This window comes from Rosa rugosa, chromosome 6, assembly GCF_958449725.1.
Source record: "Rosa rugosa chromosome 6, drRosRugo1.1, whole genome shotgun sequence".
Classification (NCBI taxonomy): Eukaryota; Viridiplantae; Streptophyta; class Magnoliopsida; order Rosales; family Rosaceae; genus Rosa; species Rosa rugosa.
Genome location: NC_084825.1, coordinates 12,585,338 through 12,600,238, shown reverse-complemented (window position 1 = coordinate 12,600,238; position 14,901 = coordinate 12,585,338). Strand labels below are relative to the sequence as shown.

General features: G+C 35.1%; 2 long non-coding RNA genes across 16 annotated transcripts; both read right to left on the bottom strand.

The window, feature by feature from the left end:
* Positions 1–1,424: 1,424 nt before the first annotated feature.
* On the bottom strand, positions 1,425–2,364 carry LOC133718267 (uncharacterized). Its single transcript, XR_009850185.1, has 3 exons — positions 2,093–2,364; positions 1,778–1,859; positions 1,425–1,690 (listed from the first exon to the last, which is right to left on the bottom strand). It is a non-coding gene; the product is annotated as an uncharacterized LOC133718267 (long non-coding RNA).
* A 1,401-nt stretch (positions 2,365–3,765) lies between these two features.
* On the bottom strand, positions 3,766–14,473 carry LOC133715501 (uncharacterized). Of its 15 annotated transcripts, XR_009849094.1 has the most exons (14): positions 14,265–14,473; positions 13,708–13,845; positions 13,325–13,377; positions 13,141–13,210; positions 10,844–10,907; positions 10,235–10,284; positions 7,978–9,428; positions 7,787–7,844; positions 7,428–7,499; positions 7,032–7,169; positions 4,670–6,693; positions 4,247–4,332; positions 4,028–4,066; positions 3,766–3,941 (listed from the first exon to the last, which is right to left on the bottom strand). It is a non-coding gene; the product is annotated as an uncharacterized LOC133715501 (long non-coding RNA). The 15 variants fall into 15 exon arrangements; XR_009849096.1 differs by lacking the exon at positions 4,670–6,693 and adding an exon at positions 11,718–11,786 and having other exon boundaries at positions 4,028–4,332; positions 10,235–10,350; XR_009849095.1 differs by lacking the exon at positions 4,670–6,693 and adding an exon at positions 11,718–11,786 and having other exon boundaries at positions 4,028–4,332; positions 14,265–14,472.
* Between the last annotated feature and the right edge of the window lie 428 nt (positions 14,474–14,901).

Below are 14,901 nucleotides of genomic sequence, written 5' to 3'. Positions count from 1 at the left end.
ATGCAGCTTCTAACCTTTAATTTCGGAATCATAAGAATCAGAAAGATTTAAATCTAATTTAATCTTCTTATTTGGTTCATGACTAGAAGTAGAATGGGCAGTAGTAGCATCTGTGGTCTCTCTGATTGCCAGGGATGAAGGACTTCTTGTACCTTTGACGTCATTGAGCTTCATCGCCAGCTTTGCCTTGAATTTTTTGATAATGCGGTTGACCTGTGTACAATCTTGGCGCCAAGTCTCTGGTGGTTTGGTGTTGTGTGGTTTGAAGATGATCAGGCATACATCGGTACCACAAAGTAATGAAAGTTGGTCCGCCTTCTTACATAAATTTCTCTCTCGATCCCGACTAAGCTTTCTTCGAGAACTGGGCAAGAGTTCCATAACTGGGACCAGAAAATCAAATTCAATTTTACCAAAAACCAAAGAACAATTGTCGCCTAGCCTCCGTTTAAACTGCTTTTTTCTTATGAGCTCTTCTGAGAGCTAATTCACAATCGTGTAGTATTGAATCGGTTCTCCATTGCTTTCTGTAATTAAGTAGTAGAATAGTAGAGGGCGTTCACCATTATAGAAAGATAAAATCAATATTACTAGTTTCTGACTTTCCTAACAGAACTAAGTTCCTATTGGCTAAAGGTGGACAGTAGTTCCCCAGTTAGTTTTGTAAATCTTTTAGTTATTCATTCCTGCTGAATATAGGATAGGTATTGGAGACCTGGCCAAGTAAAAAGAAATTGATGTTGCAGAAGGTAAGGCTTCGTACATTGACTAGGACTAAACGAGATTGGAAGCTGCTAGACAGCATCTCCATTTCTAGAGTCGAGCTCTATGCCACTGAAGCATTCCTCCGATTCTGTGTGCAGGCCTCCCTCCGACTTTCATACTCTCAGGAGTTCAGGAAATTATGTTTTGACCTAGAAGTCTTTAAGGGACCACTTATCTTTAGGGTCTTTAACCTGTGCTCAATAATGAGAATGAACTACTGCCAAAAAAATAATAATAATAATAATTGAGGATGAACTAGCTGCCAGACTTGCGAAACGAACGATCTGGTCTGATGTGAACTGTCAAAGTTGGTCTAGCCTTTTTATGTAAACGAGTAACATACAGCCCGCGCTTTGCTGCGGGTGAGTGAATGCCCATTTCGCTACCATTTTCCCTTTGTATATATATGCAGCTTCTTCTTCCTCTTCTTGTTCCACTACTGGGTCCTTGCGATGACCTTTTCTTTTTTCAAACATTAAAATGGGTTTCCGTTTCCAATTCCTTTGAAATTGCAACTGCCTTAAAATTTAAAAGGGTTATTGCTAGTAAATACTTAATCAAACACAAATGAAAAATTAAAGATGTGTCATTTTGCATCCACTCATTTATAGAAAGCAATTTAGTATGAATTTGATATTTAACAGGTTTGAACAAAAAGCTATCAAATAATTAGTAAATAGATAGATCAAATTCATCTCTTGAAATTTTTACAACAGTTAGGTAGGCTGCTCAACTGCTTGTTAATTTGAAGATGAATAATTAGCTTCTTAGAAAGGCCAAGTACTCTTCTTTTTGTTAGTGTTCAACAGATCAATTTCATTCTCATAATCCGACACCAGAAAATTTGTAAAAGTTGATGTTCCCCACTACTTGAGTGCTGCCAACTCATATGCTTTTGTTGTGGATTCTTCTTCGTCATAAGCCCCTGCATATACATTTTGTGTTAGATGATTCAAGATATGTTTATCTGACAATTAAGTGGTTTTGAGCAGTGTAGTAATTAAGTACTTACCTGTTTTCCCTTCTTCCTTTGTGTTGGATTCCAAGACCCTTTGTTCCATAAATGAGCTTCATATCTCCCCGTCCATATATGCCTGCATATAATTTTTTAACGTTAGGCTCTTCAACATTTAAATTTGCCTGAAAACAAAAAAAAACAAATGGGAATTTTATACATCAAATTTAATAACCAACTTTCAAGCTACTCTTAAGAAATTCAGGCCAAGACTACAAATTAGAATCAAATTGACTCAAGATTATACTATTTCCCACAAATAATATATTAAATAAAATATCTCTCCAACTCCTTGAACATAACTTTCCTGACCTACGCAGATTCATTGGGCAGTCTGGTTATTCGACCCCATCTCTCTCCTCTTCTCTTCTCTTGCTGCCTCTCTCTTCTTCCTCTCTTTTCTGACGCCGATCTTAGACAGCCGGAAGGTCATCTCTCTTTCCTCGACTCTCGCTGCTTCTCATTTTTTTCTGACTTTTTTGGGTTTTTTTTTATCTGGGAAAGAGGGAAGGAGACTCGATGCATCGAGAAAGAAGAGAGAGAGAGAGAGGGTCGCCGCTATCCATAGGTAAAGAAGGGTCAGAGAGAGGAAAGAAAAGCAGAAGTAGAGGTTAGAGAAGACGACGACTTTTCTGGGGATAACTAACAATCCGTGATTTTTGCTGTGCGTGTAGTTTGATAACATTGACCACTTCAACATTATTATTAGTGTTTGAGATAAGGTTTGAGTCCATGGGATAAGCTGTACTCCGATTCACAATTACCCATTTATATTCTTACTAAAAAAATAATAATATTTATATTCTTACTAAAAAAATAATAATATCATACTATTTCATAATGGTTTTAGTTTTCTAGATGTAATTACTCATTTAAATTATAATATTTTTTACCTCACCTATTTGTATTTATTAAAAATAAATAAATAAATAAAAACCGCCTAGTCCCCGCCTAGTCCCCGCCTAGGCTCCCGCCTAGACGCCTAGGCGCTAGGCTTTTGGTCACCGCCCGACTAGTGCCTAGCGATTTTTAGAACCTTGAGTACACCTGATAAGAAAAGGAGAATACCCTTAAACCTTGTTGTCATAGCTTTTACGTACTCCATGCATTATTGAGTTAATTCTTTGTAAAATCCAACAATTGCAAGTACAAATTCCTATTAACAATGCAATAAAGCTCAACTTCAAAGTAGTGCTTTACGTACAATATGCAAATGACTCTTTTCGAATGATGTATCCCTTGCATACCTAAACCTTTCTGAATCTGCAATGCAACCACTTTATAAGGTATAATCCAAGAAGTTCTAGCGACTAAGAAAACTAAAAATTTGTCAACCGGTATCTGAGATGACATTATAGATTGCAAAAAGGAAAAAAAGTATAGGCCACAGAAGCTTAATTTGTAGGAACACTTGATATGTAAAGAAAGTCAGCCTGCAGACTAACTAATTGATTTGCATAGTCAAATGAATCATGATGTTGAAGAAATGGATGCGTTTAGCTTTTAACTGAAGAGATTGAACCAATTTACCATTACTAAACGGGTATACACTACTAGAATTTTGGTCTTTGACATCGGCCAGAAACCGATGTTAAAAAAAAAATCGTCCGATGTCTTAGTGGGTGATGTTAAAGATCATGAAAACCCAGACATCGATTTTTAGCCGATGTTAAAAATAACTCTAGACATCAGTTTCTATAACGTCTCGATGTATAAAATGACTCCAGACATCGGTTGGTTTATAAAAAACTGATTTCGTTTCCTCTTGTGACATCGTTTTACGAAAGAAATTGATTTATATATCAATATTAGACATCTGTTCTATAGATAGAACTGATGTTCTTAGTCATTTATGACATCAGTTTGTTATATTAAGTTGTTGAGTTTTCGTTCTTTTTGCTTCAATTTCTAGTTTAAAAGTGGTTTGCTTCTTATGTGCATAAATCAGTTTCTTCACTAGAAAATTATCACAATGAGAATACAAGTGGTAACCAAAAGAAAATTCTCATTAATACTATTTTTGATAAAAAAAAGTGTACAAAGAGTAGGGAGAAGGGGACATATGGCCTAAACTTCTCCATATACAAAACAAAGGGTTTGCAAAGAAGTAAAACGGTCATTGTGTACCATTCCATAAGCAAGGCCATCTTTGCACTACTTTCTGCAAAACAAAAATAAAAATGAGGTCAAGTTATACCAAGCTATCCACTTCCACACAGATGAATTTAGAATCTTCTAGATCCATACCTTCTCATCACTGGTTACATGGACACTCACACCAATTGACTGCAGACAACCAAACTCTTAATCAGAAAACAAAAAAGATTACAGGGAAACCATACCCAGAGGTATTACTTTATATTATAAATGCACAAATAGATCCATGCATATCACTACAATATTTGAAATGAAGATATATAACTGGACAACTGAAACTCGACTAACATCTGAAAATGTTGGTTATACTTGTAGACATTAAGCATGTCGAAAAAGATCAATGAAATCTGGGTTAAGAGAAATGTTCCAAGAGAGCTGGCAACCCTTGTGTTTGTCTGCAAACCAAAGAATAATTACAACTGATATCCAAAACAGGACCAACTAAAGGATGGTCAACAACGACTATTATCACACTTAATATTGTTATGACAGACATTGGATACACAGACAAAAAGAGAAAAAAAATTAACATGTAAAAAGCCCATTTAGGAACCTGACAAACGAAAGAGAAATTGCAATCTTATGTACACAAAATAAACAATATTCAACAAAAGTCACAGAACACAGAAAATGAAGATAATAATCAGGCTGCATTATATAGTTTGACCAGCAAAGCATAGTATGGATCAATTTTCTACAGGATACCACCATTATATTTCAAGAAATGTATACCTGTAATATATTAAGAATGGTTCGAATCACTGATAGCAGCATTTTAATGTGGTATTTTAATAGTTAATTCCTCACATTTTGCTTAGTTAATTCCTTAACGAATCGATTTTTAACTTAATTTCTATTTTTTTAGGTACATTGGAGTAGATGATGATGAAATGAGCATTAGGTCCATAATTACCTATAAATGATGGAGAAAAATGGAAATGTACTAAAAGGTCAATTTTACACATTTTCCTACTCCGGCTAGGAGAAACCAAGCCAAGCAAGGAAGAAGGAGCGGCCGCCTGACCAAATGAACTCCAAATGAGCTGAAACTTTCCAGATCCATTCTAGACATCCTAAGGATCGTTTCTTATGAAGAGTGCCAGAGCTAGAATTGAGCGGAAGGCCTTCAAACAGTCAGCCCAATTTCCTGCAGAAGCAAAACTGGAAAACTGGACCCGTAAGGAGTCCAGCAGAAATTCTGGCCCAAAGGCATGGAAATAAATTCTGAAATTTTACCAAAATGATCTACACTCATGGTAGATCATTTCATATGAAGAAGTCAAGAGCCAAAAATGAATTCCTGTTGGAGAAATAATTGAAGGAATAAAGGGGCAGAAATTGACCTAAAACCAGCTCAATATTCACATGTTCATGTTTCCTACCCACATGAAGAAAGCTAGATGCTTTTCTCTTTTTCCTTGGATATATTTTTCTGCTCCAATAGATCATCATCACTTCCATACTTCTGCACATTCATGCCTTGCTTTCATTTCATCATTACTCCATCTTTTCCATATTTTACAAACCACTTTCATTATTTTTCTTCCATTTATCATTTCACTCTTCTTTTTCTTCTCTATATAAACACCTTCTCCTCTCACTCTAAACACATTCCTTCATCCATTTCATCTTCTTTGTCTCTCCATTTCCATTCCATTTTTCTCTCCATTCTCTAGTTGCAAAATTCTGCGTTTTCAAGTAAGAAGAAGAAGAAGAAGAAGGAGCCGGGAATATCATATCCTCCATCGTCCACCTTGAAGGCTTGCTTCCAAGATTCAAGATTTCAACGTTTCAAGCACTCCATCTCCATCTCCAACTCACGGTGTAATTCATTCTTTTTCCTTATTTAATTTCGTAGGAATTTGTTTCTAGTTAACAATAACATTAAGGGCAAAGTTTAAGCCCAATTTCTATGTTTGAATAAAAATTGTGATTTCTTTATGTTGATTTTTATGTTGCTTATGTGAGATTGCTTAATTGATTTTGGATTATGGAAAACTTTTATATGTATGTGTTCTTTGATGGCCAACTTAGGATATATGCATGTAATTGGTGCTAGATTTAAGTAGTAAAGGCTTTGGACAAAAGTCGAAATCAATTAAGGAGGATTGCAAATAGATGGACTTTTTCATACTAGGTTGTGCACTTTGGTTGACATCCTTTCTTTGTTCTTCATGCATTGAATGTGTTCTTGATTAGCTAGTTTTCTAGACTATGATTGCATGTTCAATAGGTTTAATTTAAGTGCTTTCACTTAGATTAAATATTCAAGGAAAGTAAAATATGGGAAATCATTTGCTTCGAATGTTTCACATGGTCAACTTATTTCTCATGACATAGATAATCAACTATAGGAATTGTAATTGGATTTCATACATATGATTGTAGTTTTGATCTTTGTTTCTTGTGTTCCTCCCTTGTATATGTGTTTTTACACTTTCTTTATTTCATTTAATTTTAATTCCAATTCTATAATCTCAAAACCCCCCTTTTTATATTAACTTGTATATATTTTTATTCTTTATTTTATTTTTGTACATAATACTTTTTACTTTATTATTTTAATTCTTTATTTGTTTTTTTTGACAATGACAAGTGTACCCTCAATCCCCGGAATAGAACGATCCCTATTTGCTTATACTACTAACGATGTTTTCAGGGTTAAATTATGCGCTTGCTCAAAGCGTATCAATCACTTCCTGATCTTTAAGAACTTCGACACTTTGGCGTGCTTGCCCAATGATCTCGGACCATTTCTGAATGACAAGTACCTCATAAGCCACACAATATACTATCAGCACCTGCGACTTTGCAAGTGTGTTGTGTGTGCATGCAAGGAGGATATGAACAGGTCCTAAAACAGTGGTATTCATATTTAACCTGATTTGGGAGACTCATCAATCTGTGTAAATATTCATCCCTCTTTTGGGGATCAGATTCTACTTCATCATATATCACCATAAAATCTTTCTACTCATACATCAAAAATTGATCAATAGACCAAGATGGAGCTTATGGCCTATTGTATCACCATAACAGAAGCAGTAACTACCACCCTAAAAACAAAACGACAACAAATTGGTATATCTGATACCTTGGCTTTAGGAGCAAGACGAGCCATGAGAGCTGCTGCAGCATTACTCGCATTATTTTCCTTGATGAAACTAATGGTGGAGTTGATGACCAGCAGAGTAATAATAACCGCAAAATCTTGCCAGTCAGGAGGCTTCCCCTGCATACAGATAAACAAACATCACAAATCAACAAACAAATCACCAAAAATGCATGCAGTGTAAAAAAATAGCAACAGTAACCCGAAAACTTGAAAAACTTGCTCTCTTGAAACACAACACCCATACCACATAATACCATCTACAATACCACAAAACCATATAACACACACCACTGAGTATACTTACACTTAACAAACCACAAATCTAAGAACAAAAATACCAAAATACACCGAAAACAGTAGTCACTTCATATTTACCTGATTGGGGTGTTTTGGCAGATGCCGCCCTCGTCCACTTGACAAGGGAAGAGAAGTGCTTTATCAATGGCCCTGAGCAAACACAATCCAATCCAAATAACACTATAAGCCCGCCAATAATAAGAAACAAAAACACCCAATATGTAAAAACAGATCAATACGACCCAACTTAGAACAATTTACAGAAAAGATTACCAATTTAAGTACAATAAAGAGAAAGCAAAACTGGGTATCTGATTATCTACATAAAGCTGCACAATAATAATATACTAAACTCTTTACAAAAGTGAAGCAATTGAAAAAACAAAGCAAACCCAGTAACCAAACAGATCAAAACACAAAACCCAAATCAAAGCTACCTGCAGGAGCAACATGAGCTTCAAATAGGGTGGATACACACCTTTAGCAGAAGTAGATCTGATGTTTTTTTTTTCATTGAAATAACCAATCGCATTAGAACAAGAACTGGTACTACATTGAAGGAAAATAATATGAAAAACTTGCAACAACAGTTACTGACAATGCCTATGAGGTGCATTAAAATTAATACCTTTGAAAATAACACATCAAGGGTTCAACTTTTCAGTTTTCACAAGCGAAAGCAATACTGCTCCGTGGGCAGATGGATACCTTCACATATGTACAAAAGTAGTGTAACTGACGAACAAAGTAAAATAATTGTCAAAGGAAGTGCATCTGTGATTGTGCAGAGCCATCAAGAAAGGGATTAAGCTCCTCTGCAGTCAATATATCTCTGAAGTTATGAATTTCATAAAATCAACAGCAGTACTTTTCTGGGTATACCATTTTTGGCGATAGTTCAATTTTCTGTTCCATCCTCAATCAAAAAAAAGCCTAGAGGATCTATATCTGCATATGACTATCATGCCAATAATCCAATCCATTCAATAAATTAAAGAAGGAATCACACAAAAGTGAAGAAACTTAAGAAACCCACTCACAAATACTTCAAAGACACAAAACCAAATCCATAAACTAAAAAGATTCAAATTACCCAGACTTCTTTCGGAGTTGCTCCAATTTGTCTCTGAAACGGAGGCCTTGAACTCTGGAACATCCACCATCTTTGAGCCCTAACCCCTCGCACCCGACCTCTCTCTCCTCTTCGTTCTTAGACGGGTTCTGGTCGGAGGCGGAGAAGGAAGAAGAGGACGGTTCGGTGCCGTTCGGAGATGGAGGAGGAGGTTGGGTGCTGAACAGAAAGGAAACAAGAACTCCACGAGACAAAGTGGATCTGGAGGACACTCTCTCCTCCGACACGATCTCCAACCACCGGAGTGGGCTCACCGTAGCCACCATCTTCTTCGCCATCCTCCGACGAGTCAACGCTAGGCTGCACCTCCGAGATGAGCCACAAAGAAATCTCTTCAAATTCGTTTTCTAGGGTTTTGTGGTTCCGGTTCAGTTGGGACGGGGGTGAGAGAGAGAGAGAGAGAGAGAGAGAGGGAGGAGGAGGGTGAGGAGGAGGGGGATAGGTTTCAGGGAAGGGCGAGAGAGAGTGAGTGAAGTAGAGTGGGAAAATTTTGTTCCCCGCGTGTACGAAATTGTTTAAGTTAGTCTTTCCGCGTTTTCAAAAATTTTGGAATCAAAATATAGACATCAGTCAACAGTAAAAAACGATGTCAATTATATACATATAAATCGGAATTTGAGGAATCGATGTTAATGATAATTTTTTACATCGCGTGAATTTCTCACCGATGTAATTGTCGTGATGTCTAAGAGCAAAATTCTAGTAGTGTGGTATGGAACTATTTTTGTCTCTTTCTCCCAATACTTCCATATTCTCATTTGTGGTCTAGAAAAACAAAAACAATGAATTGTTGAGAGAGAGAGAGAGAGAGTTAAACCTGTGTAATGGTTTTAATAACCTATAAAAAAAAATACCATTAAAAGCTTGAAAGTCAGATTAAGTAAACCTAATATTTAAATCAAGAAGATGGAAGCAAAGGTATCAAAAGTAACTTGAAGAGAAAGTTGCTGTAAGCAGAAGAAAAGGTCACAAAGAGAGAGAGAGAGAGAGAGAGAGAGAGAGAGAGAGAGAACAAAAGGTTCAAAGTCAGATTAAAGAAACATAAAAATTAAATCAAGAAGATGGAACAAAGTATTTTTGTTTTCTTTACAGATACTATATAATTGACAGGTAATAACTGTGAGTTTAGTACTACAATAGTTTGTCGGGTGTAAGCTAAGGTCTAAAGATATTTAGGTGATGCTTATGAATATTGACAATGACACTGTATTGTGATTGAACGTTGCTCATGTTTGTAAGGTGCCAAATCAATTCAAAATCAGTGTAATTCTTATAGACATCATTTAGTGATTTCAGGTATTAACTATTAAGCTTATAAAATATATAAAAGATTTGAAACTGGGAAGCACAAAAAAATACAGATTGTTGATACTATGATGGGATAAAACTACACTTCATTTGCCATCAGTTAATAAAGCTGATGGCAAATGAAGAGAAAGTTGAAGATGACCTTTTCTTAGATGGGAGATGCTGCAATGGTGTATACAGGAGACTATAATATGACACCAGGTAGGCATCTCCAATTAGAGAAAGTTGATACTATGATGGGATAAACCCAAAATATTTTGGAACAGGTAGATATAAAATTTTCAAATGTATCAGTTTTTATAATATTCGAAACAACTATACTCTTTCTTTCAATACAATTATAAACAGAAACATAAATTTATCACAATTTCAGGAATACAAATTAAAAAAATAAAAAACTCACAGCTCAGAAAAGAAAAAACAAATCGGCTTAGAAACAACTAACCTTCTACTCAGATGATGACGTGAAAATTACCTTTTGTGAACATCAGCTATCTGTGCAAAGCAAAGCAAACAATCACACCCAATCTCTCTATTTCTTTGTGGATCGTTCTTCATAAGCTATCAATTTGAAACGGATAGCACAACCAAGCTTTAATAATTTCACAATTCATTCTGTTCTACAAACTTTTTAACTCATTCTACATGTAGTTGTCTAATTCTTTTGATTTTAAGAGCAATATACACCTATTGGAATAAAGATATGTATCCTTTTAATTTGAAAGATCATGATAAATTATCATCGGATATTATGAAATAATTTCCTTCAAAATGGGGTGAGCTTGACCTGTGTTCTTGGTCTTTTCAGAACCATCCAAATAGATGGTCCTTGAAAATCTAAACATAATCCCATACTTAGCTGGAATGACATATTCTCATTAATGCTATGTTTTTGCTTCCAAAACAATCGTTTCTCTAGAGGTATACATATACACCTTCTATTGTGCACATTATAACATGTTATTTTTGTTATCTGATTGTTATTGAGGATCGTTTGTTTCAAAAACTTTTGTGTAGATCAGTAATTATAAATGACAAAATGAATAGCATATACCTCTAACAACGATAAAGCTTTGCTGCTGGAGATTATGGTTTATCAGGTTGGTATCTCTCTGTATCTGTAAAAAGAACTTTATCAGTGTTAGTCCCAACAAATAAATCCGATCCGAGCTGCTAGTGCTAGCCATTTTATGTGGCTATGAACAACTTCAACTGCAATATGTTTATGTGATCATGCATATTGGAGCTAAAGATGTCAACTATATATTTGTTAGTTACAGGGGGCTTTTGCTCATTAGGTGAGTATTGTAAAGGGTCCTTGGAAGCAAAATATTGATAGGGACTCACATTGGCTTTGACTGACTTAAAGCCTGAGATTACCATAAACCCAAGAAGAGGTTTTCAAAAACCCCAGATTTTATAGGCCATAAAGGATATATTGAGCGGCACATATACGATATATGCAAAATTAGCAAGATCCAAAATGCAGAACCAAGCTAGCTCTGCTAAGTTTTAGCTTTAAGGTATAGGCATAAATTGGACAATGATGAAAATTAAGTGCCAACTATGCAATGGAAAGGCTTTACTACCGGTATGGTTTTCTGGGTCATATGTCATTCTCTAAAAGCCTGCCAGTAACAAAAATAGTTAATAATGTTATTAACTATTTTCGTTTATGTTTACAAAAGAATGTGGTTCAATTATTTTTTAGATTTCAAAAGAGTTCCTTGCAACGTTTCCTCCTGGCATTTAGGGTTGTTTTCGTTTTTGCATATTTGAGGACTGGTTTCAGTAAACTACTTGCCGAAGAGATTTCATCTTGCTTCTACCAAAAGCATTATGCAATGGAACAAACTAACTGATTAGACAATAAACAATAATGACATGGAATGTGCAAGATCCAAAGAAACGGCTTTGTTGAAAAATACCAGAAATTTCATTTATAAGCAAAAAGAACCCAAATCAACACCGCATTCATCAAGTGCTTTCTCCAAAAGCTAGGATATTGATATAAAAATAGTTAGTGATTTATAATCTTAACCTCAGTATATATGACACAGACATGATCCAAACTGAAGGATATGAAAATCTCTGTCAAGGAAAAGCAGTACATATACATATAGACACAAACATACACATTCGATTATCTAATTAAATTGCAAAATGATAATGGTAAAATCTGAAGAGTTCCCATTTGAAGCCATAAACCAGAACTCATAAATATAAGCTTCTAGTATAGGTACACAATGAAAAATGCTTAATCAAGAAAACGACCTCAATTATATGTTGCTGCAAACCTACTGCTGGAATGAGGCTGACCGTTGAAGAAGAGGAGCAAACTTTTATATTAACCTCATTATCCAAGCTGATGTTATTAATTAGTTTAGCACATGGAAGTGTTTTTTTTTCTTTTTCTTTTCTTTTGATGACATGGAAGTCTATGGTATATATAAGGGTCATGAATGTATTTCCTTCTCTTGGTCTCCGTATTTAAGTAAAAATAGACAGTTCTAGTATGTACAGAATGCCATAGATTATTATCTTTGACTTGTTCAACTGGGTGTGTTTATGAACCCATTTTTAATTCAACTGTAATTCTGTATACAACTCTAGAATGATGTAGAGTGTAGAATAAGGAAAGCAGCACTAAGCAGAATATGGATGAACTGGTGTTTCAAATTCCCACCTACCAAATAGTTCTTTGTGGCAAACTGATACCGTATTCAAATAAATAAGCAAAAACATATAAAAAATTCCAGAGAAATGTTAATCTTCTAAATGTCAATATTTACAGTACATAGGATCAGAGACTTTCCTTTTAATACCAGCAATATACAGCCCACAGGTTCTCATTCCATGTAATCAACTAACAAATATGAAACAGAAACAATATGCAATATATAATCCGAAACAGCATAAAGAAATTGCACTCCCCATTATGTCCACTCACATAAAGAGCTATTGTAGGCAATGACTTCTGTATTCATTGTTACCCCCCAAAAGCAATTAACCATTTCACTTTCTTTTTGTTTTGACAATAAGTGGGGGTTCTAGATAATATATGTCAAACAATACATCTCATTTTAATGATACTCCACCATAATAAGCGGTGTTCAAGCTACTCCATTCCCAGGAATTCCTTCATACTATGCACAAAGAACAATACAATTCAGTCCATATACAATAAGCTTTATGTAAAATTACTATCTCCCACCCAGAAACCTGATCAAAGGCATCTGCAACCACACACACATGCTGAAGATAACAACTTCAGACCTAAATCAAATAACTCTTAGGGAAATTGACCATCTCCAACCACAAAAACCTAATCAAGGGCATCAAAACACTTACCTTGACCAGAAACTTTTGATTACACAGAAGGCACTCCACTCCTAAATTGGTCCAATTGAATACACAGGTGCTGCAAGTAAACCAAAAGCAACAAAAGATCAAGACTTTGAGAATTAGATTTAGAAGTTTGAAGCCTTGAATGATCATATGCGAATTGAGTTAAAAATAAAAATAAAAAACTCACCTTTCAAAGCTACTGACTGAATATACCAAGAATATCCCTTCTTCATCTCTACACTGGAAATTATCATAAAGAAAAGGGACTTCAATATGCCAATTAAGGTACCCAACATTATACATGTCAATTATGCCCTTCAACTACCCATTTTAAAAAGAAGTAATTAATAGTCTAAAACATAAGAAGCAGTATGGTTAAACGTCTCAGTTACTCTGTATACAAACATACATATATGTGCTTACCCAGAAGAAATTTAGTTTATTTGCTCAAAGAAAGAAGATTACTTTCATTTACATCCTAATAAAATACACAAAATTTAGAGACACAAAACTCAATAAAATTAAACCACAATTTTAGACAACTGAAAGAAACCGAAATCAAACACACACCTCTTCTCCTGCTGAAAGCTCTCCCCCAAACTCGATCAAAATTTTAGCATCCACCTCTCCAGAAACAAACTCAAACCTTCCCCCGGAAGTCCACCACAATCTTGGATCTCTCCTCTTTCTCTTTCCCACCCCGGCGACCTACGATGACATCAAATCAAAAATTCAAAATCCCAAATTTTATATCAAATCTCGCAGATAAGCTTTGAAAACCAAAGCTCTCCTATTCGTTTTCAGCTCCATTAATAAGTCACGATTTGACCATATTTGATATATCTGTACTGAAGTGGGTAAAAAAAAAAATGCTTCAATTTGGTGGTGAGCTCATCATGCAACCTTGAATCTCCATGGAATTAATTGTCATCAAAACAATGAAAACGACCAAACTCTATGAAATCATTCACAACTAATCTAAAGCCAAAACCATACAAATCAATTCACCAAATAACAAATCGAACCATAGTCCACTTAATTCAAAATATCCAAAAACAACTACCGTCCTCAAAAACGTCCAACAAAAGAAGAAAAAACCCACCAAAAAAAAAAAATCAAACAAATACCTTCCGGCCGGTCTATTCTCGGGGAGATCTTCTCCTCTTTTCTATTCTTCTTTTCCGTCTTTTCTCTTCTTTTGCTTTCTTTGATCTTGATCTGAATGGCTGAATTCCAAACCCGACAACGATCCCTATCCAACACAGAGAAGAGCAAGGACAGAAACGACTTTTCCACCTTCTTGATATTCTCCTCAACAGTGAGGACAAAAATGGCTTTTCCGCCACTTCTTAGGAACAGTAAAACAGTGTTATGCTCCTTTTATATCTATACTATTATTAAGAGAAGAGACTTTGTTAACCAAAACAGAAAAAATGTACCAAAATGACCCTGAAATATTAAAAAACTTTGAGAATTAATTAAATTACAAGGACAATTATGACATTTACAAAATATATTTTTATTAAAAAAATAAACAAAAAAAAAGCCACAATCCACTTTTCTCTCCCATGATCTTATGTCTGCAATAACCGTTTTCTTTATTATTTTCTGCAAAAAAAAAAAACTTGCACATGCAGAGCATGTGTGGAGAAATGCTAGTATAAAATAATGAGTCAATCTAGCAATGACAAACCTAGTTAGTAATTTTTCGTATGATACGCGAATAAAACAAGTACTTACGTTTTTTTTCAAAAATACTTCCGT